This window comes from Rhincodon typus, chromosome 1 (assembly GCF_021869965.1).
Source record: "Rhincodon typus isolate 14 chromosome 1, sRhiTyp1.1, whole genome shotgun sequence".
Classification (NCBI taxonomy): Eukaryota; Metazoa; Chordata; class Chondrichthyes; order Orectolobiformes; family Rhincodontidae; genus Rhincodon; species Rhincodon typus.
The window spans coordinates 21,677,296-21,704,179 of record NC_063332.1 but is presented as its reverse complement, the minus strand read 5'-3'; the positions used below and the strand labels follow the sequence as shown (position 1 = coordinate 21,704,179).

At 41.5% G+C, this 26,884-nt stretch overlaps 1 long non-coding RNA gene across 1 annotated transcript in view; it reads right to left on the bottom strand.

Moving 5' to 3' along the window:
* LOC125483380 overlaps positions 1 to 26,884 on the bottom strand; it is a 43,016-nt gene that overhangs the window by 3,207 nt on the left and 12,925 nt on the right. The gene's annotated exons all lie outside the window — the stretch shown is intronic.

Genomic DNA, 26,884 nt, shown 5'->3' with positions numbered 1-26,884 from the left:
CAGACTGTCAGACCGAGACCGTCAGACCGAGACCGTCAGACCCAGACCATCAGACTGAGACCGTCAGACCCAGACTATCAGACCCAGACTGTCAGACCCAGACCGTCAGGCCCAGACCGTCAGACCCAGACTGTCAGACCGAGACCGTCAGTCCCAGACCGTCAGACCCAGACCATCAGACCGAGACTGTCAGACCCAGACGGTCAGACCCAGACGGTCAGACCCAGACCGTCAGACCGAGACCGTCAGACCCAGACCGTCAGACCCAGACCGTCAGACGGAGAATGTCAGACCCAGACCATCAGACCAAGACCGTCAGACCCAGACCGTCAGACCCAGACCGTCAGACCCAGAAGAGTGTAGGAACACAGCAATGGAAATGGAACAATAGCAGGCACCACAGCAACAACAAATGACATGGGATCAACCCTCCCAGGGGAAGGAACATCACCCTAGGCGAACAGGCAATGACAACACACACATGCATCATTAAATAACCAGCATGATTTACTGCCTATGTACAGTATGCAATGCATATACAGGGACTGATGAGAATAACAAACTGCTAATGCATGGAAATAGGCATGTATGTATTGGTTAAATTGGAGAACTCTAAATAAATATCTACAAGATAATGTAACTTTTCTCTGTATAGAAGGGGGATGCTTGGTTTGAAATGCAATAATGGACAAATGTCATCGCTGTTCTGCCATAGCCATGTGACATCTGCCATAAGGTACCTTCATTGCAGGCAGCTATCTTAAGAAGACCTTGTAAAGACTCCGTTCTGTCCAGACCGCTGCCTTGTCAACACAGAATAATATAGAAAGGAAGAGAAACTCCCTTCAGGAAAAATCCATGTTCCCCAGTGCCACATGTGAGCTTTTCAAGTACAGATTAGGAGAGCCTTTCTGTGAAGCTTCAGAACACAGAGTAACAATAATCACTGTCTTAGGAAAAAAATGTAGAATATTTGGCAAAGATTAATGCAAGGATTTAAACTTATTTCCCTTCTTATCCACTTGAAGTGCCCTGATTAAGGTCTTGCAAAGCTTAAACTCCAAATGCTTTGACATTCAAAGTTTTTTTATAACTAAAAGATATCACCTCACATATGAAGACATTGTAATTCATCTGGTACATTTTCTTCTTTCAATATTTTACTACCATCTCTTTGCAGCTACTTTTGTCACTCTTCAACCTATTTATTTTGTTTCCTATATTAGGACATGCAATGTGGATGCCATTGGTCTATACATGAATCACAGATGTAGACAGTGAGGTGGAAGCAAGCCAGGACAGAACCTAATATCCTCCCAATATCCACCTCCCACCCCTATAATAAACTCCTACTCTTGTGTTTCAGTTCTTGCCAAATGGCTTCACCGTTTAAACAGCTTTAAGTTGTGAATATTTTCTAATCAACCTGTTGGAGGATTTTATTACACACCTCTGAAGCAGGTGGGACTTGAACTCATGATCCCTAGCTCAGAGGACACTACCACTGTGTCACATGCACCCTCAGCTTTAAGCTGATGGTGGTGACTTACCCCGTATTCATGAGACCCACATTCTCACTGCTCTTTTTAAGTAGATAATGCAAATGTTTCACATTACGGCATTTATCTCCCCTCCCCCATTGCTGGCTATGGCCATTCAATAATCTCTTCCAAAACAGTACTCATAGTCATGGAAGGACACAGTGCAGTAGGAGGCCATCCAGTCTGTAATGAAAGAACTATCCATGCAGTTCTCTTCTCCTGTTTCCCAACAGTTGTCCAAATGTTCCCTTATATGCATTTATCCAATTTCCTTTCTTATGTTATTGTTGAATTTGTTTCCACCACCCTTTCAGGCAAAACAATCTACATCACAGCAATTCACTGCATTTTTTTTTTTTGCTATGTCTCCTCTAATTTTGTCAGTGGTTGTTTTAGATCTGTACCTCTACTCTAAGGAGAACAATTTTAGCTTTCTCTGTTTCCCCATGTACTTGAAGCCATTACTTGAAGTAATCTCCTCAGGACCATCTCCAAGGACTTGATGTCCTTCCTTTTGGCTGCAACACTCCAGCTGGGGCCTAGCCAGTGTTTTACAAAAGTTTAGTATAACTTTCTGCTTATGTAACTTCTTAATAAAGCCACGGAGCTTGTATGTGTTTTTAACAACCTTACTACTTTGCCCTGCCAGTTTTAAGTATGTATGGTGGTTGATGGGAAATGTTCATCCTGGAGTTCAGTTACTAGTGGTGTACCTCAAGGATCTGTTTTGGGGCCACTGCTGTTTGTCATTTTTATAAATGACCTGGATGAGGGCGTAGAAGGATGGGTTAGTAAATTTGCGGATGACACCAAAGTTGGTGGAGTTGTGGATAGTGCGGAAGGATGTTGCAGGTTACAGAGGGACATAGATAAGCTGCAGAGCTGGGCTGAGAGGTGGCAAATGGAGTTTAATGCGGAAAAGTGTGAGGTGATTCACTTTGGAAGGAGTAACAGGAATACAGAGTACTGGGCTAATGGTAAGATTCTTGGTAGTGTGGATGAGCAGAAAGATCTCGGTGTCCATGTGCATAGATCACTGAAAGTTGCCACCCAGGTTGATAGCGTTGTTAAGAAGGCGTACAGTATGTTAGGTTTTATTGGTAGAGGGATTGAGTTTCGGAGCCATGAGGTCATGTTGCAGCTGTACAAAACTCTGGCGCGGCCGCACTTGGAGTATTGCGTACAGTTCTGGTCACCGCATTATAGGAAGGATGTGGAAGCATTGGAAAGGGTGCAGAAGAGATTTACTAGGATGTTGCCTGGTATGGAGGGAAGGTCTTATGAGGAAAGGCTGAGGGACTTGAGGCTGTTTTCGTTAGAGAGAAGAAGGTTAAGAGGTGACTTGATAGAGACATACAAGATGATCAGAGGATTAGATAGGGTGGACAGTGGGAGCCTTTTTCCTCGGATGGTGATGGCTAGCACGAGGGGACATAGCTTTAACTTGAGGGGTGATAGATATAGAACAGACGTCAGAGGTAGGTTCTTTACTCAGAGAGTAGTAAGGGCGTGGAATGCCCTGCCTGCAAAAATAGTAGACTCGCCCACTTTAAGGGCATTTAAATGGTCATTGGATAAACATATGGATGATAATGAAATAGTTTAGGTTAGATGGGCTTCAGATTGGTTTCACAGGTCGGCGCAACATCGAGGGCCGAAGGGCCTGTACTGCGCTGTAATGTTCTATGTTCTATGTTCTATTCCAAATATCTAAATTCCTTCATTTACCACACACACCCAACTAAATTTAGACTGTAGGCCATAAGATATAGGGGCAGAATTGGGCCATTCGGCCCATCAGGTCTGCTGCACCATTCGATTATGGCTGACATGTTTCTCATCCACATTCACCTGTCTTCTCCCCATAACCCCGATCCCCTTACCAGCCTCTGGCTGATGAAACTTCTCCTCATCTCAGTTTTAAAGGGTTATGCCTTCACTCTGAGGCATGATCTTGGATCCAAGTCTCTCGTACCAATGGAAACATCTTCTCTACATTCACTCGAGTCCAGGCCTCTCAGTATTCTATAAGATTCAGTCAGATCCTCCCCTCATCTTTCTAAACTCTATCAAGTACAGAACCAAGTCCTCAACTGTTCCTCATATGACAGGCTCTTCATGCCCGAGGTCATTCTTATAAAACTCCTCTACACCCTGTCCAAGGCCAACACATCCTTCCTTAGATACGGGGCCCAAAACTGCTTGCAATATCCATAATGCAGTTTGATCAGAACCTTATACATCCTCAGCAATGTATCTTTGCTCTTGAATTCTAGCCCTCTTGAAATGAATGCTAACGTTGCATTTGCCTCCCTAACTGCCAATTGAACCTGCATGTTAACCTTAACAGAATCCTGAACTAGGACTCCCAAGTTCCTTTGTGCTTCAGATTTCTGAAGTCTTCCCCCATTTAGGAAATAGTCTACACATCTATTCTTCCTACCAAAATGCATAACCTCACACTTTTCCACATTGTTTTCCATTTACCACTTCTTTTCCCACTTTCCTTTCTTGTCTAAGTCCATCTAGAGCCTCCCTGGCTACTCAACACTATCTGTCTCTCCACCTATTTTTGAATCATCTGCAAACTTAGCAATAATGCCCTCAGTTCCTTCATCCAGATTGTTAATATATAACGTGAATAGTTGTGGTCCCAACACTGATCCCTGAGGAATTCCACTAGTCACTGGCTGCCATTCTGAAATAGAACCCATTATCCACACTCTCTACCTTCTGCCAGTCAGCCACTCTATCCATTGCCAGTACCTTGCCTCAACACCATGTGCTCTTATCTTATTTAGCAGCCTCCTATGCGGCACCTTGTGTCAAAGGACTTCTGGAAGTCCAGATAGATCACAACAACTGGGTTTCCATTGTATAACTTGCTCATTGCCTCTTGAAGAAATTCTAAGAGATTCGTCAGGCATGACCTCCCTTTGATGAAGCTGTGCTGACTCAGCCCTATTCTACCGTGCACTTCCAAATATTCTGTAATCTCTTCCTTAATAACAGCCTCTGAAGTCTTACCAGCAAATGAGGGCATGCTAAGCAACCTATAACTCCCTGCCTTCTGACTCCACGCTTCTTAAACAGGGTGTTACATTAGCCATTTTCCAGTCCTCTGGTACCCTCCCTGACTCCAGTGATTCCTGAAAGATCATCACCAGTGCCTCCACAATCTCCTCAGCTGTCTCCTTCAAAATTCTGTAGTCCATCTAGTCTGGGACCTTCAGACCTTTCAGCTTCACCAGCACCTTCTGCTTAGTGATGGCCACTACACTAACCTCTTCCCCCTGACTGTATTCTGGTATGCTGCTGGTGTCTTCCACCATGAGGGCTGATGAAAAGCATCTGTTCAGTTCCTCTGCCATTTCTTTGTTCCCCATTCCTACTTTTCCAATGTCATTTTCCAGCAGTCCATTGCCACTCTTGCCTCTCTCTTATCTTTTATACTTCTAAAAAAACTCTTGTAATCATCTTTAATATTACTAGGTAGCTTACCTTCATATTTCACCTTATCCCACCTCCATACTTACTGATTTTTCTGGTTGCCCTGTTCTAGTTCTTAAAAGGCTTTCTAATCCTTTGGCTTCCCACTAATCTTCACTACATTTTATGCTTTTCCTTTTGCTTTTTTGCTGTCCTGACTTCCCTTGTCAACCATGGTTGCCTTGTTACATTTCTGCTTCCTTGGGATAAATTTCTGCCATGCCTCCTGAATTACACCTGAAACTCCTGCTGTTGCTGCTCCACTCTCTTCCTTGGTAGGCTCCCCTTCCAATCAGCTCTGGCCAGCTCCTTCTTCATAGAATTATAGCATTCCCACAGTGTGGAAGCAGGCCATTTGGCCCATCAAGCCCACTCCGAAAGTCTGAAGAGCATCCCACCCAGACCCACCACCCTACCCAGACCCTGTAACCCTGCATTTCCTATGGCAAGTCCACCTAACCTGCACATCTTTGGATTGTGGGAGGAAACCAGAGCACCCAGAGGAAACCCATATAGACATGGAGAGACTGTGCAAACTCCACACAGACTGTCTCCTGAGAGTGGAATCTCCATGTCCCTGGCGCCGTGAGGCAGCAGTGCTATCTTCTGAGCCACCGTGCTGCCCAAAATTAGCAGCAGTGGGATGTGTTTGTAGTTACCTTCACTCAATTGCAGTACCATTACATCTGAGTCTAGCTTCTCCCTCTCAAACTGCAGGGTGAATTCTATCATGTTATAGTCACTGCTCCCTCGGGGTTCCTTCACTTTAAGCCCCCTCTCTCAGATGGTAGTGAATCAGTGAAATTCTTTTAAAGCATCAGACTGTTGATTCTGGGTCACTATGTATATTCAAGGCTGAGATAAACAGAATTTTTAATCAGTGAGGGAATGAAGGGTTATGGGTAAAGGCAAGGAAGTGCTAAGGATTATCAGATCAGTCATGATTTCATTGAAAGGCAGGACGGACTCGATGGGCTGAACGGCCTGATTCTGCTCCTATTTCTAATGGTCTTATAAAAAAGAGAAGGGCTGCCCAATATCCAATACGACAATACTACTGAGCAAAGAGATTATTAACCTAACGTAAAGCAGTTTTCAATGGCTTTGCTTGATTTAAAAAGGAAATACCTTAGTCTAGCAGTGTGATTCTTCAAGGGAAACCAGAACACAGCTGCAGTCAACATGAGGCTGAGCAGGATGGGAACACTTCCAGTAGTGGAGAGGAAAACAAAACAAAAACAAGTAAACAACCTCGAGAACTTAGAAAATTCCTGGATCCTAATTTACTCTACAAGAGAGGTTTGATCACATCAAAGGACAAAATCAAAATTGGGCAGTTTGGAGAAAAAGATTTTTAAGATGCAGCATGCCTTCAGAATTAGCTCAAAAGTCTGAAGCAGGACAAGTCAAAATTTGACACAGCAAGAACTGCAGATGCTGGAGTCAGAGTCAATACAGTGTGGAGCTGGAGGAACACAGCAGGTCAGGCAGCATCAGAGGAGCAGGAAAGTCGACATTTGAGGTTTACGCCCTTCATCAGGACTGGCCCCCGCCCTGATGAAGGATGTAAACCCGAAACATCAACTTTCCTGCTCCTCTGATGCTGCATGATCTGCAGCACTGCTCCAGCTCCACACTGTATTGACAAAGTCAAAATTTGATTTTATTTCATAGGAACAGTAGATGTTGCTACTGCAAGGCGAGACATTAATAAGACATCAGATCAATTAAAATAAGTCCTAAAATTCTTAAATTTGATCATTGTTACAACCTTAGAAGAAATTAGATTCTAGAAGAGGCCAAATTAAATAGAAGGTTCCAAAATCAGATGAACTGGCAGATGCTTTTACAAATGACGTTCATAGACCAATTAGTTAAAGGATGGGAATATGAAGACCTAAATCCCAAATTAATACAAGACCACATTGCAGCAGATAGGGTTGTTGTAGAATTACTATCAGACCTATTGCAGTCTAAGGAAGACCTCACCCTGGAAAAAGCAACTTAGCTGATGAGACAAGCAGAGGTCCATAAGCACAATCTGAGAAGTTAAGAAAATCCATAGTTCAGGACATCTTTAGCCACCATACACTTCATTAACCACAGGACTGTAAAGAAACACAGAAAAGAAGGTACAACTGGGAGGGAAAGTGTAAAATGCCATTATAGCCTGCCAATGCTATTGTGCAAATAAAAACAGACTTGCACACTATCCTGTAAATAAAACTGAATGACTTCACTGTATGAAAGTTGGCCATTTTGAGATGACACAAAGTAAAATCTCTACATTCATGTTCTAAAGGAAAAGTTTGTATATAGCCTCACAATGGAATTGAATAATTTTCATTGGAAGAGAAACAAAAATACTTCCTATTTTTGGGATAAATGGCCTTAATCATGCATTTTGGAAATCAAATCCATACATCAAACAGACATATGAATAATTTTAAAATAGACACAGAAGCAAGTGTGACAGTTTTATCAGGCAATGAACCACGATTATCAATACACTGCCAGCCAATAATCAACAGAAACTCAGGCCCATGAGATACTGAAATAAAAATCAAGGGAAAGGTGCAGGCAATACTCTAGAACAAGAGAAAGCAGATCTATGGATAATCAGATATTATGGATCTGCCATTGTGCCTTTGCTATTAATGTGCTCTAGAACATAGGTATATGATTTTGAGAATTCACACTTTTTGCTAAGTGTCAGGCCTTCTTCTTGTAGACAATTCAAAACTACTTTCATCCTCAGGTTATGTTTGTTGATGCATGCATTATGAACTATAGATGTTGTCTATAAGGCCTATTACCACCTTAAGACACTGTAGAATGTTCAACATAGCTCTTTAGAAAACTTCTGTTGCTGACATTATAAAGAATGCCAAAGAAATGAAAAGAAACCTTCAGAACTAAGTAGTGAAGGCTGTCAGTAACTCTGAATTCTCATCCAGACAGATTTGAAAAGGCGCCAATAAAGTGTGGAGCTGGAGGAGCACAGCAGGTCGGAGAGCATCAGAGAAGCAGGAAAGTCGACGTTTCGGGTTGGGATCCTGCATCAGGACTGGGGAGGGGGAAGGGAGCTCAGAAATAAGTAGAGGGAGTTGTGTGAGGCTGGAGGAATGTAGGTGGGATGTAATAGATGGATGTAGGTAGAGGGTTGTAGAGACTGGTCAATGGAAAGGGTGCGGCAGATAGGTGAGAAAGACCACTACTTGCATTCAGCTTCGTGAAGTTCGCCAAAGATCCTCAGACAGCACCTTCCAAACCACCAACCACTTCTAGATAGAAGGATAAGGGCAGCAGATACATGGGAACATCACCAACTTCAAGTTCCTTTCCAAGCCACTCACCATCCTGACTTGGAAATATGTCGCTGTTCCTTCACTGTTGCTGGGTCAAAATCCTGGAATTCCCTCTCTATGGGCATTGTGGGTCAGCCCACAGCAGGTGGATTGCAGTGGTTGAAGAAAGCAGCTCACCACCACCTTCCCAAAGGTAACAAGGGACGGTCAATAAAAGTGCTGGCTAGCCAGCGATGCTCATGTCCCATAACTAGGTAATAAAAAAAATAGATTCAGCCACAGTGCTGTCAGAGAGAGAACAGGTTCAATCATCTGTGTAATGGCTTGGAATATTACAATTATTAGGTGAAGTGATTTCTAATTGGCTGGAATGTATAATACGTGGACCAAAACAGAGGGAACCCCTCATCTCAACGCAACATCTAAACACAGAGTGGAAATACCTGGGGATCAATCTATTGAAAATCTTGCCTGATCATCATTGCTTACTTTTCAAGGGGTGGCCTGGTGGCACAGTGTCTCAGTGGTTAGCTACTACCTCACAGCACCACAGACCTGGGTTCAATTCCACGCTAGGGCGATTATCTGTGTGGAGCTTGCACATTCTCCCTGTATCCCCGTGGGTTTCCTCCGAATGCTCTTGTTTACTCCCACAGTCTGAAGATGTGTGGGTTAGGTGGATTGGCCATGCTACATTGCCCATGATGTCCACGGATGTGTGGATTAGCCATGGGAAATGTAGGAATAGGGTAACGGATGAGTCTGGGTGTGATGCTCTTCAGAGGGTCACTGTAGGCTTGATGGGCCAAATGGCCTGCTTCCACTCTGTAGGAATTCTATACGTAACATCACATATTTGCATTGAGACAGACATTTGAGTTTTAAAGGAGATTTTTGCAACTCCTGACCAGTTAGTCTACAACTTGCAAAAGACTAATTCATGCACTTTGCAGAACATTTGTGGATTTGTATACCCTACAGGTTCCTGGGGATATCCTTCATCCAATGGTGATGCTGAAAGAGGAGTCAGAAGTATCAAAACACCATTAAAACAGAATGTAGACTTTCAAACTGCACGCCTCACCTACAGATCTATTCCATTACAATGTGAGTTAGTACCACCATAATTGTTGCTGGGAAGGAAGCTAAAAACACAACTTCCACCCAAAATATTACTTTCTGGGCCAGAAGTGCAGGATTATCAGGGAGTTCAAAACAAAGAAAGGTCTAACAATGCAGCGAGCTTGTAACTATGACAGGAATCTACTCAAGTTGAGTGGGGGAGAAAGTTTGTGGATACAAAACAGAGAAGGAGTAGTTGTCCAGGGAGACAATGAACAGTTATTTAGCTTGGTACATGCTTCAGAATGTACCAGAAATGGAAACGGGAGAAATCATACTCTATTCATCAATGACTTCAATCAGTCATACATTTGGATGAACCAGAGGTTGAATCAGAAATTCAGAGTGAGCCAGATACTACGAATCTCAATCAAGATCATGAACGTCAAGTTCAGAGAAAGATTACCAACAATCTGAGCTGTGAAGCCTCCTGCCAGTTTGAATCTGTGATCGTAGAGATTTTGGAAGAGATGGGACGGGTAAGTAAAAATAAAAACGGACACATTGAAAAATATATGGACAAAGACTTAGAACATAGAACATAGAACATTACAGCGCAGTACAGGCGCTTCAGCCCTCATGTTGCGCCGACCTGTGAAACCAATCTGAAGCCCATCTAACCTACACTATTCCATTATCATCCATATGTTTATCCAATGACCATTTAAATGCCCTTAAAGTTGACGAGTCTACTACTTTTCCAGGCAGGGCATTCCACGCCCTTACTACTCTCTGAGTAAAGAATCTACCTCTGACATCTGTCCTATATCTATCACCCCTCAATTTAAAGCTATAATAACTTTGGCGGTATCCGGCTTGGACAGATGAATGTCTGGGACCTGTGCGTAACATCTGTCATTATGGTGATGCAAGAGATCACGAGAGATTGAGTCTGATAGAGAGCCTTTGTGAGCAGATCTTATCATATTTCGTAAAGCTATGTAGAGTTACTTAATATATAATAAACTGGTTATTGTTCAAACCTATAAAAGATTCATTGATCTCTCCTGACCAAAGTAACCAAACATAAAATAGTTACTATTATAAAGTAGGAAACGTGGTAGCCAATTTGCTCACAGCAAGTTGGCACAGTGGCTTAGTGATTAGCACTGCTGCCTCACAGTGCTAGGGATCCAGGTTCAATTCCAGCCTCAGGTGACTGTCTGTGTGGAGTTTGCATAGTGTCCTCATGTTTATGTGGGTTTCTGCCGGGTTTTCTGGTTTCCTCCCACAGCCCAAAGATGTGCAGGTTAGGTGGATTGCCCGTAGTGTGCAGGAATGTGTAGGTTAGATGGATTAGCAGGGTTACAGGGGTAGGGTAGGATGCTCTTCAGAGAATTGGCATGGACTTGTTGGGCCAAATGGTCTGTTTCCACATTGTAGGGATTCTATTCTATGAAGGTTCCTGCAAATGTTAATGATAAGGTAATTAGTTTGTTTATTTGCAACATTGTTTGGCAGGTACAGTTGGTCAGGATATCAGGAATAAATGTTTAAGATAGCGTCTGGAGTGGGGCTTAAACCTTCAAATTCTCTGAATCTGAGGCAATGGGACTACTACTGAGGCACAGAAAATAACCTCAATGGTTAAGTTTAAACTATTAAATCTATGTGTTTGCTTCAACTGACCATCTGTTGAAAAATACCATTGAAACAAATGGACAATGCATTTATAGTAGCTCAGTACACAAACAGGATGTTCTTTTCTAATACTGTCCACAGACCAAATGGTTACTAATGATTGTGATATGTTTATGCAGAAATTCTAAGAAATATAATGATTTACAGTAACTTACCATAAGACTCCACGTCTCATTTAGGTTCAATGTATTTTTGATTTTTTTTCAGATCTTGTCTTTCTTGTGAGGGCTCAGACCAGTGATCATCCAGGAGAAGAACTAATAAGTGAGATTACTATTTATTTATATTCCTACTTCTGCTATGGAAGAAAATGATCAATGTCCTTTAAATGTAATCTCTGTGTATTTTTGAACCAATATAACACCACCAAGAGTGGAGGTATCTCTTCCTGGTGAGCCACTCCAATGTTATCAGTCAGGAGAAACACTCCTGTCATTCCATGGAGACAGAAAGACATTGGGCTTTAAGTCTGTCAGAGACCAGCTCTGAAGTCACCTGATCAGACTGCAGCAGGCTCAAAAATTTTGTTCTGACACCTTTTTCTGTGGTTTTCCAGTGACCAAATTCCTGAAGAAAGATACTAATCCAATGTGAAGCTGCCTTTGAAATTGAGGCACTCCAAAGTGTCCCCTATGATCAACACTCAATCAGGAACAGAAGCAGTCAGACAAGGCTGGAAAGTAGCAAATATAACCCATCTGTTCAAGAAGGAAGAGTGGCAGAAAACAGGAAACAATAGGCTATTTAGCTTGATGTCTATAGTGGAGAAGATGTTTGAATTGACCATTAAGGAGGATATAACTGGACATTTGGAAAAATGCAAAGTAATTGGAAAGAGTCAGCAGGGTTTTGTTATTAACCAATTTATTAGAATCCTTTGAAGTATTAACGTGCTGGGGATAAAGGGACATCTGTTGATGTACTATATTTGGATATCCAGAAGGCATTTGACAAGGTGCCACATAATAGAGTAGGAGCTCATGGTGGTAAGTTTGCAGAAGTCTTGGCTGAAGATTAATGTGTAAAACAGTTGCTCCTGAGAAAGGGAGATCATTTAGAACAGTAGATTACCACAATATAAGGAAGTTAGTGTAAATTTCCACACCAGAAGTGTTTGGTTAAAACCCTGAAGGGGTATTTGAAGCTAAGAAAGTATAAACACAGTTCTATGAAGGCTCAAGGAAGAGACTATAAGATTCTCAAGACAGGGGAATTGAAGCAACAGCTAAATTAAACTCTATGTGTAATAGAGAATATAATTCCTTCTCTGGTATGTGAGCACTATAAGCAGTGCTGTGAGATTAATGGGATTGTATTTTGCTACATGTTCAAAATCTTCAAACTCATTTTATATGTAAATAAATTAGTTCATTCTATTTTACCTTCATTTATGCACTTTTGCTGTTTTGTTGTTAAAACAGCAGCATTGCATATTTATGTTTCATTAAAGATCACCTCGATAAAACCAAAACAAAATAAACAAAATATGATCTAGCAAGTCAGATTTCCATCTGGGATCTGAATTGTCCAGTAATAACATCAGCTGGGGTAATAACATTTGGTGAGAACACATCTCAAATGCCCTATGCAGAATTGTTCTCCTGACTGAAAGAAGAATGCAGATGCATTGGAGGCAGTTCGGATAAGGTCTATCAGGTTGACACCTGAAAGTAGTGGATTATCTTATGAAGAAAGTTTGGACAGGCTGGCCTTGTTTTCACTGGAATTTAGAAGAGTGAGGGGAGATTTGAAGATTATAAGATCCTGAATGGTCTTGATAAGGTGGACTTGGAAAAGATATTTACTCTTCAGATTGAAATCAGATTTAGGGGACACACTTTTGAAATTAGAGCTCACCCTTTTTAAGACAAAGCTGAGGGGCTATTGTTTCTCTGAGAGGCTTGCGAGACTCTAAGGTAGTGAACGCAGGATCATTGCATCTTTTTAAGAAAGAGGTAGATAGATCATTGTTATATAAGGGAATCAAAGGTTATTGGGGGTAAATGGGAACGTGGAATTCAGAACACAAACAGGTCAGCCATGATCTTATTGAATGACAGAGGTGTCTTGAAGGGCCATATTGCCTCCTTCTGCTCTTAATTCATATGTTTGCAGGTAAGGCAGAGCCAGACTTGATGGACATTTTCCTGCTGATGTAACTGTTATGAAACACATTTTTTTTTCATAGGATGTGTGCCACTCTACCAGTCAGTTCTGCCTCTGAAATGTCACATTCACATCCCTATCACCACTTATCAAAGCAGATCAAAGAAATCTTTTGGATCAATCCCCCCATGTGTTACAGCCCTGCAGTTCTGCTTATGGGCAGACTATGTTTTACAGGCTCTATGTACCACTTTCCTCATCAACACAGCAGCCAACTCAAATAAATCTGCTAAACCAAACATACAGTGTGATCTCATATATACACCCAGGAACTGTCCAGCTTTCTATGACGTATGTGAAGCATGTGACACCAGAGGATACTGGGAATGCCATTGCAGATAGATACAACATTCCAGCAGACAATGGAAGTGCACCAAACACCAAACAGCAGTGTGTATCATACACAGGACGCAATGCTATATTTCCAAAGTGTCCTTCAACAGCATCTTCTAGTTCCAGGAAGGAAAACAGTGTTTGCAGGGGAACCCCACAGCCATTGTATAGTGGCAAATTAACAAAATGAGCAGCCAAACTATAAATTAAGATGATGAGAATGACCAGCACATGAACATGCACAGTAAACAGACATTCTATGCAGCATCACAGAGTATATTATATCATAAACCGTATTGACAGCACAGTACCTTCTGAAGCCGAGGCCAATATTTATGTTGTATGCCTAGAGGGGCCTGGGAAATATAAACTGTGGGCAAAATTCAATAAGGGTTCAATGCTTCTCTTTTACAAACTGAAAAGTATATACCTGCAGAAGTGGAAAGTGATAGCTCAAGCAATTACGGCCAATCGTACAGCATACAAAGGCTCAGAGGTTCCATCCATGGAATCCATTACATTTAATGTCACTACAACAAATCACTGTGGTCATCCCAGATATTCTGTACTGTGGACACAATTAGTCCAGTCATTGCAGACTCACCAGCATGTACAGACCTGACCTTGCCGGCTATTTAAAAACTCCACAAGATAATTGTGAAGATAAATGATTACAAGAGCTATTCTTTCACTTTTGTGGCTCACCTATCTTTGTTACACCGGGTAGGTCCATTAGCCTTGGACATTTCAAAGGTGATGTGATATTTGCATATATTGGTACTGTCTCTATGTAAGTGCAGCATCTATATCTAGAGTAAGATGAAGTACAACTGGATAAGTTGGAAAGAGATGTCACAATCTGTACTGATCATTACAGAGTCATACAGCATGGAAACAGACCCTTGGATCCAATTAGTCCACACCAACCATGTTCCCAAACTAAACTAGTACCACTTGCCTGCATTGGACCCATATCCCTCCAAACCTTTCCTATTCATGTACCTGCCCAAATACGTTTTAAATGTTGTAACTGTATCCACATCCACCACTTCCTCTGGCAGTCCATTCCACACACTAACCACTCTGTGTAAAACCATTGTCCCTCATGTTCTTTTTAAAACTTTCTTCTCTCCCCTTAAAAATAAGACCCCTAACTTGAACTCCCCCACCCCACAGAAAACATTTTTGTTATTCACCTTATCTATGCCCCTCATGATTTTAGAAACCTCTATAAGATCACCCCTTAATCTCCTATACTCGAGTGAAAAAAATGCCAGCCAATCCAACCTATCTTTATAATTCAAACCCTCCATTCCTGGCAACATCCTGGTAAATCTTTTCTGAACCCCCTCCAATATAATAATATCCTTGCTATAACAGGGTGTCCGGAACTGCGCACAGTATTCCAGAACAGGCCTCACCGACATCCTGTACAACCTCAACACGATGTCCCAACTCCTATACTCAAATGTCTGAGCAATGAAGCAATTGTCAAAACAGATGGTTGTATACAGTTTTTTGGAACCTATGTCATCTAAGTGTGGCACTGAAATGATGCCCACATACACTTGAAATAAATCAAAATTTGCAAACACTAAGTTTTTCTCCAAACTTGATGGTAAAGTGTATACTGGCGTTTTGAAAAGGCTTCTCAGGAGCTCATGACATTTAATGCTCAATTCTAAAGTCAATCTGTTAATCAACAATTACCATTCAGGTTTCCATAAGCAAAGTTCCTGTCCAACACATGAATCAGATCAAATAAGAAAGTCCTGGTGCATCTGCCTAACAACTGACATCATTGTAATTGGTCAAATGAAATGGATGCATAATTGACTTTTACTACTCCTTGTGAAAGCAGCACACTGAGACTGACTTGTGTTCAATAGCCAAAAATGCAATAGTGGATGGACAACAGATCAACATTATGTGGTCAATATATTCAGATAATGGCATAATGGAGGCTATTAGCACAATGCCTGGTCCACAAGATAAAAGTGATCTTTAACCTTGTTTGGGGTGATTCAATTTTCTTTTGTCATACATACCAAATTTTGAACAGAAAGACTTGTCTCTTTGAGAACTTCTGAGAAAAAAAGGACCGTTTATCTGGCAGGAGGGTCATCAATATGCATTTAATGAGCTCAGGAGACCACTGACTGAAAGACTATTAACTCTTCGATTCCATTAACCAAGCCAAGGAAACAGGAAGTTGCTGCATCCCAAAAAGGCCCTGGAACATGCATCTTCCAAAATGTGAAGCCTATTGCATTAGCATCAAACATCTTTCACAATCCAACTATTTGAATATTGATCAAAAATATGAGCCTTTGCTTTTGTAATCCAGCATGTTCACATGTACCTTTTTGGAAAAATGGTTGTCATGGAAACATAAGATTTTAAAAACAAGAGCAGGTGTAGACCATTTGGATCTTGAGCCTACCCCACCATTCCACAAGATTATGGCTGATTTGCCCCAGTCCTCAACTCTTCGTTCGTCCCAGCTCATCATCACCCTCAGTTCCCTGAAGTTTCAAAAATCTATCTACCTACTCAACCACAAATGGTTCAAACCATTCTGGTGTACACTGCTAACATCCAGATTATAGAGATTACTTGTCAAAATACAGGATTACGACTGCAACATACACTACGATCCAGGCATTTATGTGATCATGTTTAACACATTGTTATTTATCTAACCCAACTAATGCTACAGGTATTTCCTGCAACCTGCAAGTAGATCTCATTGATACTGAAACTGAAGACCTTGATCTCATGAGTTTGAGGCTGTATAAATGCCAGAAACTGCTACAGAACATGTCCATGATCCCTTCTTCCATTAATTATGAAAGACCAAAATTGGAAAGTTGCTAAAGTCTTTCTGCAACATTTCCTTGGTACTCAGAAGATTTTAGCCTTACAAATATCAGCTCTTATGAGTTCTTAATTATAAACCTCCAGCAAACTAAACAAGATTTGCATGTCACAACGCCACTCCTGAGTATGACATTTGGTGCAACTGGTCCCCAGCAGCAGAATTATCGTTGTCAGACAAGCAAAACACTTCACAGTCATCAATTGCTGATGTATGTAGGAGATCAAGATACGTTTATTGTAAAACAGAAGATTAAGACCGCACGTGCTTGGCAAGTGGGCAAAGAATTACCCAACTTAAATACTGGATAATAAACATAATGTTTAGGTTACTATTGAACTTACAATTGATTATCCTGTCACTTATGTGAGAATATTTATGTCTGGAAAGTAGACAAAGTTCATTAAACATTAGGAATAGGTTTGGATTACTTTTGCCCTGCCATAAATGGAACACTGTGAAAGCTTCTTCAACATCCATGTTAGCACTTTAACCCTTATCAGATTTGCGAAGTACAGTGAAATGAAGCAAAACAGTACAAGGACATATCATTAACGTTCAAACAATAAATTGCGACTTCAATTGTGAAAAAATTACTTGGTTACAACTCCACTAGGTCTCACTGCATATGGACACAAATCTAAGGAGTCATGAATGGTGTTGAACATCGAGCAATCATCAATGAACATCTCCACTTCCAACCTTGTGATAGAGGAAAGCTCATTAGTGTCTGGGACACTACCATAGGGAACTCATTCAGTGATGTTCTGGAACAGAGGTGATTGGCCTCCAAAAACTACAACCATATTCCTTTGTGCTAGGTATCATTCTAACCACTGGAGCGATTTCTCCCTGACACCACTGATTCCAGTTTCGCCAGAGCTCCTTAATGCAACATTCTGTCAAATGCTGATTTGATGCCAAAGGCCATCATTCTTACCTCATATCTTGAGTTCAGCTGCTTTGTCCACGTTTAAACCTAGGCTGTAATGAGATCAGGAGTCTAGTGACCTTGGCCGAACCCAAGCTGATCATCAGTGAGCAAAGCAATGTCACCTCTTAGCACTGTCAATGACATCTCTCATCGTTTTATAGATGATTGAGAGTTGGGCGATAATTGATTGGATTAGATTTGTCCTGTTTTTCTTGCAGACAGGGCAATTTTTCACAAGGTCCTGTAAATGCCAGTGTTGTAGCTGTACTGGAGCAGCTTGGCTAGGTGCATGCCCAGAATTGGAAACACTTCCCAAGTTGATGCTAAACCAGTGTATTATGCAAGTTTAATGTAACTCACTTGAGTTTGTAGCTTGGGTTTGGGGTAATGTACTGAAATGATTAAAGAACTGATTAGCAGACAGGAAACAAATGGGTCATTTTCCAAGTGGCAGCTAGTAACTGCTGGGATCCTGTAGGGATCAGTGCTTGGACCCCATCTATTCACAGTATATATTAAAGAACAGTATATATTAATGATTTAGATGAACAAACTAAATGTAATAGCTCCAAGTTTGCAGACAACACAAAACTGGGTGCGAGGGTGTGTTGAGAAGAAAGCAAAAATGCTTCAGTGTGATTCTGACAAGTTGAGCGAGTGAGCAAATGCATGGCAGATAAAGTATAATGTGGATAAATGCGAGGTTATCCACTTTGGGAGCAAAAAGAGGAAGGCAGATTATTATCTGAATGGTGGCAGATTGGGAAAGGGGGAGGTGATACAAGGCCTGGGGATCCTTGTATATTAGTTGTTAAAATAAGCATGAATGTGCCACAGGTGATGAAGAGGGTGGATAGTATGTTGGTCTATGTGAGAAGATTTAAGTACAGGAGCAGGGATGTCTTGTTGCAGTTACACAGAGCCTTGGTGAGCCCACACATAGAGTACTGTGTGTAGTTTTGGTCTCCTTATCTAAGGAAGGATGTCTCCTTATCGACTATACTTACACTGTTAACCTTAACGTATTGAAAACTCACATCAAACATTTCTTTAATGCGATGAAACAATTGTTTGTTATCAAAGTGTCTTCAGTTCATTTTTGAACAGTAAAAATTTCAGTCATTTCTGTAACTCTATTGATGTTGCATCACATTCTCAGTTAGACTTGAACTGTTATTTCATATAAGTTTACAATAGACAATGCTCCAATGAAAAACATTTGACCTTATCTAATGCATAACTGAGTTACAAGCGAATATTTACAAAAGAAAGTTCTCCATTTCCTTGAATTTTCCGTGAATCACCTGCCCAGATCCAACTGTTCCTCTGAAAATCACTAATGTCAGGCTGCAGGAGGGGAAATGTCACTCCTAGGACATTCCTAAGCATTCTCAGCTATCAACTACACAGGAAATGCCTCGCAGATATCAGACAGTAAAGCCAAGAAAAAAAAAATTAACAGTCACTTCCCAAACAAAATAATACCGAAAAGTATCTCCCCACTAATGTTAAATCCTAATATTAAAAACACATATATGCACATATACATAAGAAAGCATAGGGTCAAAAAGATGGCTTGACACGTCGAGCCCTTGCTTCTCCATACAAACCAGATTCTCCCACAGATATAGCACAAAAATTTATCTCATGGGGAGGCCATTTAGTCTAACGTATCTGTGCAAGCCAAATCCTGTTTTCCAGTTCTTGGCCCATTGCCTTGTGGGTTATGGAAATTAAAGTATATAAACATGCCTTTTTTAATAATTTTGAGTTATGTATCCTAGCATGACTGCTCCCAAGTTATTTAATCTACCCAGGAGTGATTTTACAACTTTTTCTTCCTGACCCTGAAAGTAAATTCAAAAAGGTATCAGAATATCTGTCTAACTCTTCCATTATATATTGGAGAGTTGGCGCAATTGCATTCCTTCAGAGGATATTTACGTAGTTCCAGTGAATCAGAGTATTCATCTAACTCTTTTCTATAGATATCAATCCACAGAGAATTAACAGCTTTTCTATTCTATCTTAAGCTTACTCCATGGGAACACATGTTTCTCCTAATCTTAGCTCTCACCTCAGGTTTATTCAACTTGTACTCATGCCCTGAACTCAGTTCAGAACAAGTAACTGCTGCCACCAATTACATATTACTAATTCTCCCTAGAAGTTGAAACAACTAAATCAGGTTTCCATTGGAACTCCTTTCCACAGTGGAAACAAGATCAGTTTTTCTCATTAGGACTGCCCAAATTTCTAGATATATGATCAATGAAAATGATCAATGTGTTCCTCATTACATAGAAAATGCAGAACAAAACCAGGCCATTCAGCCCAACCAGTCCATGCTGATGTTTCTGTTTCACTTGAGCTTCCCTCCCATCCTTCCTCATCTATCTCTATTAGCATTATCCTCTGTTCCCTTCTTTCTTGTCCGCTTATCTTGCTTCCTCTTTCATGTATAAAAATGTACAGTGAGTAAGTTCCACATTCTCACCAATCTTTGAGTAGAGATGTTTCTTCTAAATTCCCCAACTGATTTCTTGATGTCTATTTTATCATGCCGATTTCTTGTTTTGCCTTTCTTCCAAATGTAAAAATTCTTTCTCTATCCACTTAATCGAGGCTTTTATAATTTAAAATGCTGCTACTATGCCTTTATTTTTCACCAGAAAGTTGAATCAGCCTGTTTACGCTTTTCTGACCTTTTTGCAGTTCTAATATCATCCTTGAATATACTTTTATTATTATTCATTCAGCGAAAGTGGGCATCTCTGGCTGAGCCAGCATTTAATGCCTGTTCCTAATCGCCTTGGAGAAGGTGATACCGAGCCATTCTTAAAGTGCTGCTGTCCTTACAGTGCTTGAGTGTTTAGAAAGAATTGTCTAGGGATCCGCAGTGAATTCCTGCATCTTGTAGATGGTACACCACGCTACTACTGAGCATCAGTGGTGGAGGGACTGAATGTTTGCGGATGCAGTGTCAATCAAGCAGGTGGCTTTGTTATTGAAATATTTTATGTGGACATAAATGGGAAATGTTCTACTGTGTGAAATAGATATCAGTCTTGTAGCTGCAATGGAACAGCTGGTCTAAAGGCTTGGGTAGTTCTGGAGTACAAGTCCTCAGCAGCACAGATAGCATGTTGTTGGCAACCATAGCTTTTGCTGTATCCAGCCGAGGGGCTATAAAGGAATTTAAACAGGAGTGTAATTATTTTAAAAAAAGGAATAGGGTAACCGGGAACCAATGCGTAAACAACAGTATGGGATACAAAATGGAACAGTGTAAGATAGCGGACAATTACACATCCCTCCCTGACGCACTCAATGCTTTCTATCGGTTTCAGCAGAATACCATCGGCGTGGCAACACCTGCCCCAACAGCCCCACACAAACCTGCTCCCTCTGTCACCGCTTCAGATATCAGATCGGTCTTCCTGGGAGTCAACCCAAGGAAAGCAACAGGCCTGGACGGTGTCCCCGGCCAAGCACTCAGACCAACTGGCAGAGGTATTCACCAATATCTTCAACCTTTCCCTCCTACAAGCCAAAGTCCCCACCTGCTTCAAGAAGACCATCATCCCCATACCCAAGAAAACACATGCAGTGTGCCTTAAGGACTACTGCCCAATAGCTCTGACTTCAATAATCATGAAGTGCTTCGAGAGGCTGGTCATGGCCCACATCAACTCTAGTCTCCCAACCTGCCTCAATCCCCCACAGTTTGCCTACTGACATAACAGGGTCCACAAAGGATGCCATATCCCTAGCCCTGCATTCATCCCTGGAACATTTGGACAACAAAGGCACCTATGTCAGACTCCTGCTCGTTGACTACAGCGCCACCTCCAACACCATTATCCCTTCAGACTGATCTCAAAACTCGGTGACCTTGGTCTCAGCTCCGCCCTCTGCAACTGGATCCTCAGCTTTCTGACGCATAGACCATAATCAGTGAATATAGGTAACTGCACCTCCACAATAACACGCAACACTGGAGCCCCCCAAGGATGCAGTGTCAGCCCCCTACTGTACTCCCTGTACACCTACAACTATGTTGCCAAATTCCGAACAAACGCCATCTACAAGATCGCTGATGACACCACCGTAGTGGAGCGGATATCTAACAATGATGAGTCAAAATACAGAAGGGAGATAGAGAGCTTGGTGACATGGTGCAATGATAACAATCTGTCTCTCAATGTCGGCAAAACTAAAAAACTGATCATTGACTTCAGAAAGAGAGGTGGAGAACACGCCTTCATCTACATCAACAGAACGAGAGTGAAGAGCATCAAGTTCTTCGGAGTGATGATAACCGACGACCTGTCCTGGACTTCCCACGTAAATTTGACAGTCAAGAAGGCACAACAACACCTCTTCTTCCTCAGGCAGCTCAGGAAATTTGTCATGTCCATATGGTCCCTCATTAACTTCTACAGAAAAAGCATTGAAAGCATACTGTCTGGGTGCATAACGGCCTGGTATTGCGACTGCTCTGCCCAAGACCTTAAGAAACTATGGAAGGTGGTGTGTACAGCCTCAACCAACCTTTCATCCATGGACTCTATTTACATGGCTCATTGTCACGGGAAGGTAGCCAACATCATCAAAGTTCCATCGCGCCCTGGTAATGACCTCCTACAACCTCTTCCATCAGGCAGAAGATGCAGAAGCCTGAATACACAAACAAACAGATTCTTTCCAGCCGTTATCAAACTGTTGAATTGACTCTAGCCTCAAATAACTTAACCTGCAATGTAACCTGTATGTCTCTAAGCCTTTTTGATCTGTACATCCTTTGCTTGCTGTGATCTGCCTGTACCGCTTGTAAACAAAACTTTTCACTGTATTTCGGTACATGTGACGATAAAATCAAAATCAAATGAAGTTCAATAAGGACAGGGTGATTGTTGAGTGAGACTTGTTACAGTGAAAAATACAACTAACTGCATTTTAATAAAGCTAATGTTTACAGCAGGCGGAGGATACAAGGTGGGCTACAAAGTATGTAAATAGTCATATCTGGAGATGGCAACAGCATGGATGAAGATTTCAGCAGGAGGTGGCTTCCAAGAGCAGAAAAATCGTAAGATGTTAAAGAACAAAGAACAAAGAAAATTACAGCACAGGAACAGGCCCTTCGGCCCTCCAAGCCTGCGCCGATCCAGATCCTCTATCTAAACCTGTCGCTTATTTTCCAAGGATCTGTATCCCTCTGCTCCCTGCCCATTCATGTATCTGTCTAGATACATCTTAAATGACGCTATCGTGCCTGCCTCTACCACCTCCGCTGGCAACGCGTTCCAGGCACCCACCACCCTCTGCGTAAAGAACTTTCCACGCATATCTCCCTTAAACTTTTCCCCTCTCACCTTGAAATTGTGACCCCTAGTAATTGAGTCCCCCACTCTGGGAAAAAGCTTCTTGCTATCCACCCTGTCTATACCTCTCATGATTTTGTAGACATCAATCAGGTCCCCCCTCAACCTCCGTCTTTCTAATGTAAATAATCCTAATCTACTCAACCTCTCTTCATAACTAGCGCCCCCCCATACCAGGCAACATCCTGGTGCACCTCTTCTGCACCCTCTCCAAGCACCCACATCCTTTTGGTAATGTGGCGACCAGAACTGTACGCAGTATTCCAAATGCGGTCCAACCAAAGTCCTATACAACTGTAACATGACCTGTCAACTCTTGTACTCAATGCCCCGGCCGATGAACGAAAGCATGTCGTATGCCTTCTTGACCACTCTATCGACCTGCATTGCCACCTTCAGGGTATAATGGACCTGAACACCCAGATGCAAATTGATGTTCTGTGGGTTTGGAAGATCAGCTCAGAGTGAAATAGATCACAAAGTAGAGGACATGGGGCAAATAATGACTTGGGCAGGATAATTCTGGATCACCTCAAGCAACAGAGGGTGGAACATAAGAGGCCAGCCAGGAGGTTATTGGAAGAGTCAAGTCTAGTGATAATTTTAGCAGGAAATATTTCAGTAGTCAGGAGAAGTGGTGACGAGGTAGAGCTAGGTTTTGTCAGTGTCCATGTTGAAACTCACTGTAAATGACAGACAGCACACAGTTGAGAAATTAGAAAGGACCAAGTGCAGAGTGAACAGAGCAGCCAGGGAAGAGAAGCATTTGCAAGCGATTCTCTGGCTTCAGTTAGATAGATATGAAAGGGACCACATGAGTATGGTCCCAGCTGGATGAAACCGGAGAGATAGTGGGGCAGAATAGTGAGATAAACTGTTTTAAATATGCTGCAGACAGGTCAAGAACAATGAGAAGGGATAAATTATCATTGTCACATTAACATAGGATTTCATTTATGACTGTGATAAGTGCTGCTTTGGTGTTGTGGCAGAGGTGGAAACCTATTTGGAGGGATTTAAACATGGAGTTTCTGTTTAACTGCAAGATATTATGGTTTAACTAAGATTGGATATCAGATAGAGATCTAATTTCTAATTAGTCCCACCATATCTGAGCTCTCATGCCTGATATGTCCAATCTTTCATATGCTTTTCCTCATAGATTGCTACTGCTCGTTAACCTTTAGCAAACAAAGTAATTGCCAATGCAAATTAAACCAGTAACTATTTGAAAGCATATTATTTCTAAATTGTTGATTATTTCTTAAGGATTTTGTTTCTTTAGATGAACAACGATACAAAGCAGTATAATATTCAACAATATTTTTGTTTTGTTTAGATTAATGATGGTTCCTTTTTGAATACAAGGTAAATTTACCAGGCAATGTGGTACAGGGTTCAATGTATAATCCGTACCAAGTCATACAGCATACAAACAGACCCTTCGGTCTAACCCGTCCATGCCGAACAAGTTTCCCAAACTAAACTAGTCCCACTTCCCTGCATTTGGCCAATATCCCTCTAAAACTTTCTTATTCATATACCCGTCCAAATATCTTTTAAGTGTTGTAACTGTACCTGCATCTACCACTTCTGGCAGTTCATTCCACATACGAACCACCCTCTGTGTGAAGAAGTTGCCCCTTAGGTCCTTTTTAAACCTCTCTCCTCTAACCTTAAAAATACATCCCCTAGTTTTGAACTCCCCTACCTTAGGGAACGGACCCTTGCTATTCATCTTATTTATGCCCCTCATGATTTTATAAACCTCTACAGGGTCACTACTCAACCTCCTACACTCCCGTGAAAAAACGTCCCAACCTATCTAGAATCTCCTTATAACTCAAACTTTCCATTCCTGGCAACATCCTGGTAAATCTTTTCTGAACCCTCTCCTTTGCAATAATATCCTTCCTATTCCTAGGGAGACTAGAACTGTACACAGTACTCCAAAAGTGGCCTCACCAGTGCTCTTAAAAATGGAAATACAACAACTGACTTGAGTGGCTCTAGGCTAAGAAGAGGGAAAGTTTGCTGAAGTGAACTGGATTAAAATTGCTCAAACCCAGGACCTCCATAACTGAAAGATGAAAATAAATCCACATTTATGGAGAATTCCTACCCGGTCTACAGAATTGAAAGAACAAGGTAGAAACTATTTGAGTCAACCATTCTATAACTAGTGGTATATGCCTATTAAATCGAACTGTTTGTCTCTAAATAGAGATCACAAGAACTAAAACAAGTAATTAAAAGTCGTTGATTACTGTAAATCTAAGATTAAAGTTGCTAATAGTTATTTCTGGTTCGGGCATGCCTTTCATCTTTAAGCTCAACTGTGAAATAGGCTGAATGATGTGGCATCCCCTTTTCCCTATGACTAGTTGTACAATACAAAGTTCATCTTCTAAAAAAGGGCCACTGGACCTCAAATGTTAACTCTGCCTTCTCTCCACAGATGCTGCCAGACCTGATGAGTTTCTCTGGAAATTTCAGTTTTTGCTTAGGAGGCCCATCTATACTGCGTCATTATATATACTCAGCAAAGTTAAATTCCTTCAATGCATTAGTAAGAAATTCAATTCACCCCTGTTGCCAGCACTTCGGTAAAAGCAAAATACTGCAGATGCTGTAGATTTGAAATACAAAGAAAATGCTGGAGAAACTCAATAGGTCTGACAGCATCTGCAGAGAAAGAAAAACAGAGTTAATGTTTTAAGTCCAATGCGACTCTGCTTCAGAATCCAGCACAGATGGAGTGGCCCAGGAATTCATTGTTTTTACAACCAATCGGCCTGACTGCTCTGTACCTGTGTTTATACAGCGCAGGAAGCCTGTCCTACCTTAAATCAGCTCACCGTAAAATATCAGTGTCATTCCCATCACCACATCCCGTCATTAACATCTTAGCTATTTCCATTGACCAGATATGTAACTGGACTAGCCATATAAGAAATAAAAACAGAAAAGGTTGGAAATACTCTGCAGGTCTGTCAGCATCCAAGCAAAGAGAAATAAATTGCTTCAGGTTGATGATTTTTTATTACCCTCACTCTAAAGTAGTTCAACTCACTCGGAAGGGTGAATCAATGGGCCAAAGAGTGGCAGATAGAGTTTAATTTAGATAAATGCCTTTTGGCAAGACAAATCAGGGCAGGACTAGTTAATAGTAGAACCCTGTGAAGTGTTGTCAAACAGAGAGACCTAGGGATGCTGGTACATAGTTTCTTGAAAGCTGCATCACAGGTGGACAGGGTGGTGAAGATGGTGTTTGTCATGCTTGCCTTCATTTTTCAGACCACTGAGTATAGTCATTGGGATATTATGTTGCAGTTGTACAGGATATTGGTTAGGCCACTTCTGGAGCACTGTGTACAGTTCTGATCGTTCTACTATAGGAAGCATATTATTAAATCGGAAAGAGTGCAGAAAAGATTTACAAGGATATTGCTGGGACTGGAGAGTTTGAGTTATAAGGAGAGACTGGATTGGCTGTGACTTTTTTCCCTGGAGCGTAGGAGGTTGAGGGGTGATCTTACAGAGGTTAATAAAATCATGAGGGGCATAGATAAGGTGAATAGCAAAGGTCTTTTCCCTAGGGTGGGGGAGTTCAAAACTAGAGGGCATATTTTTAAAGTGAGAGGGAGAAAGACTGAAAAGGAACCTGAGGGGCCACTTTTTCATACAGAGGGTGGTTCGTATTTGGAATGAACTGCCAGAAGTAGTGGTAGTTGCAAGTACAGTTACAAGATTTAAAAAGTCGTGGCAAAGTGAATGTGGAAAGTATGTTTCATCTTGTGGGTCAATCCAGAATTAGGGGGCTGGGATTTAAAATCAGGGGTCGTCCTTTCAGGACAGAGATGAGGGGAATTTTTTCTCTGAAGGTCGTACACCACTGGCACTTCCTGCCTCAGAAGGTGGAGGAGGAGAGATTGTTAAATATTTTTAAATTGGAGGTAGACGGATTTGTATTAGGCAAGGGAACCTGGGGTTATGGAATATGTGGTACTTGGAACACAAACTGATCAGACATATAGGAAGGATGTTGTGAAACTTGAAAGGGTTCAGAAAAGATTTACAAGGAT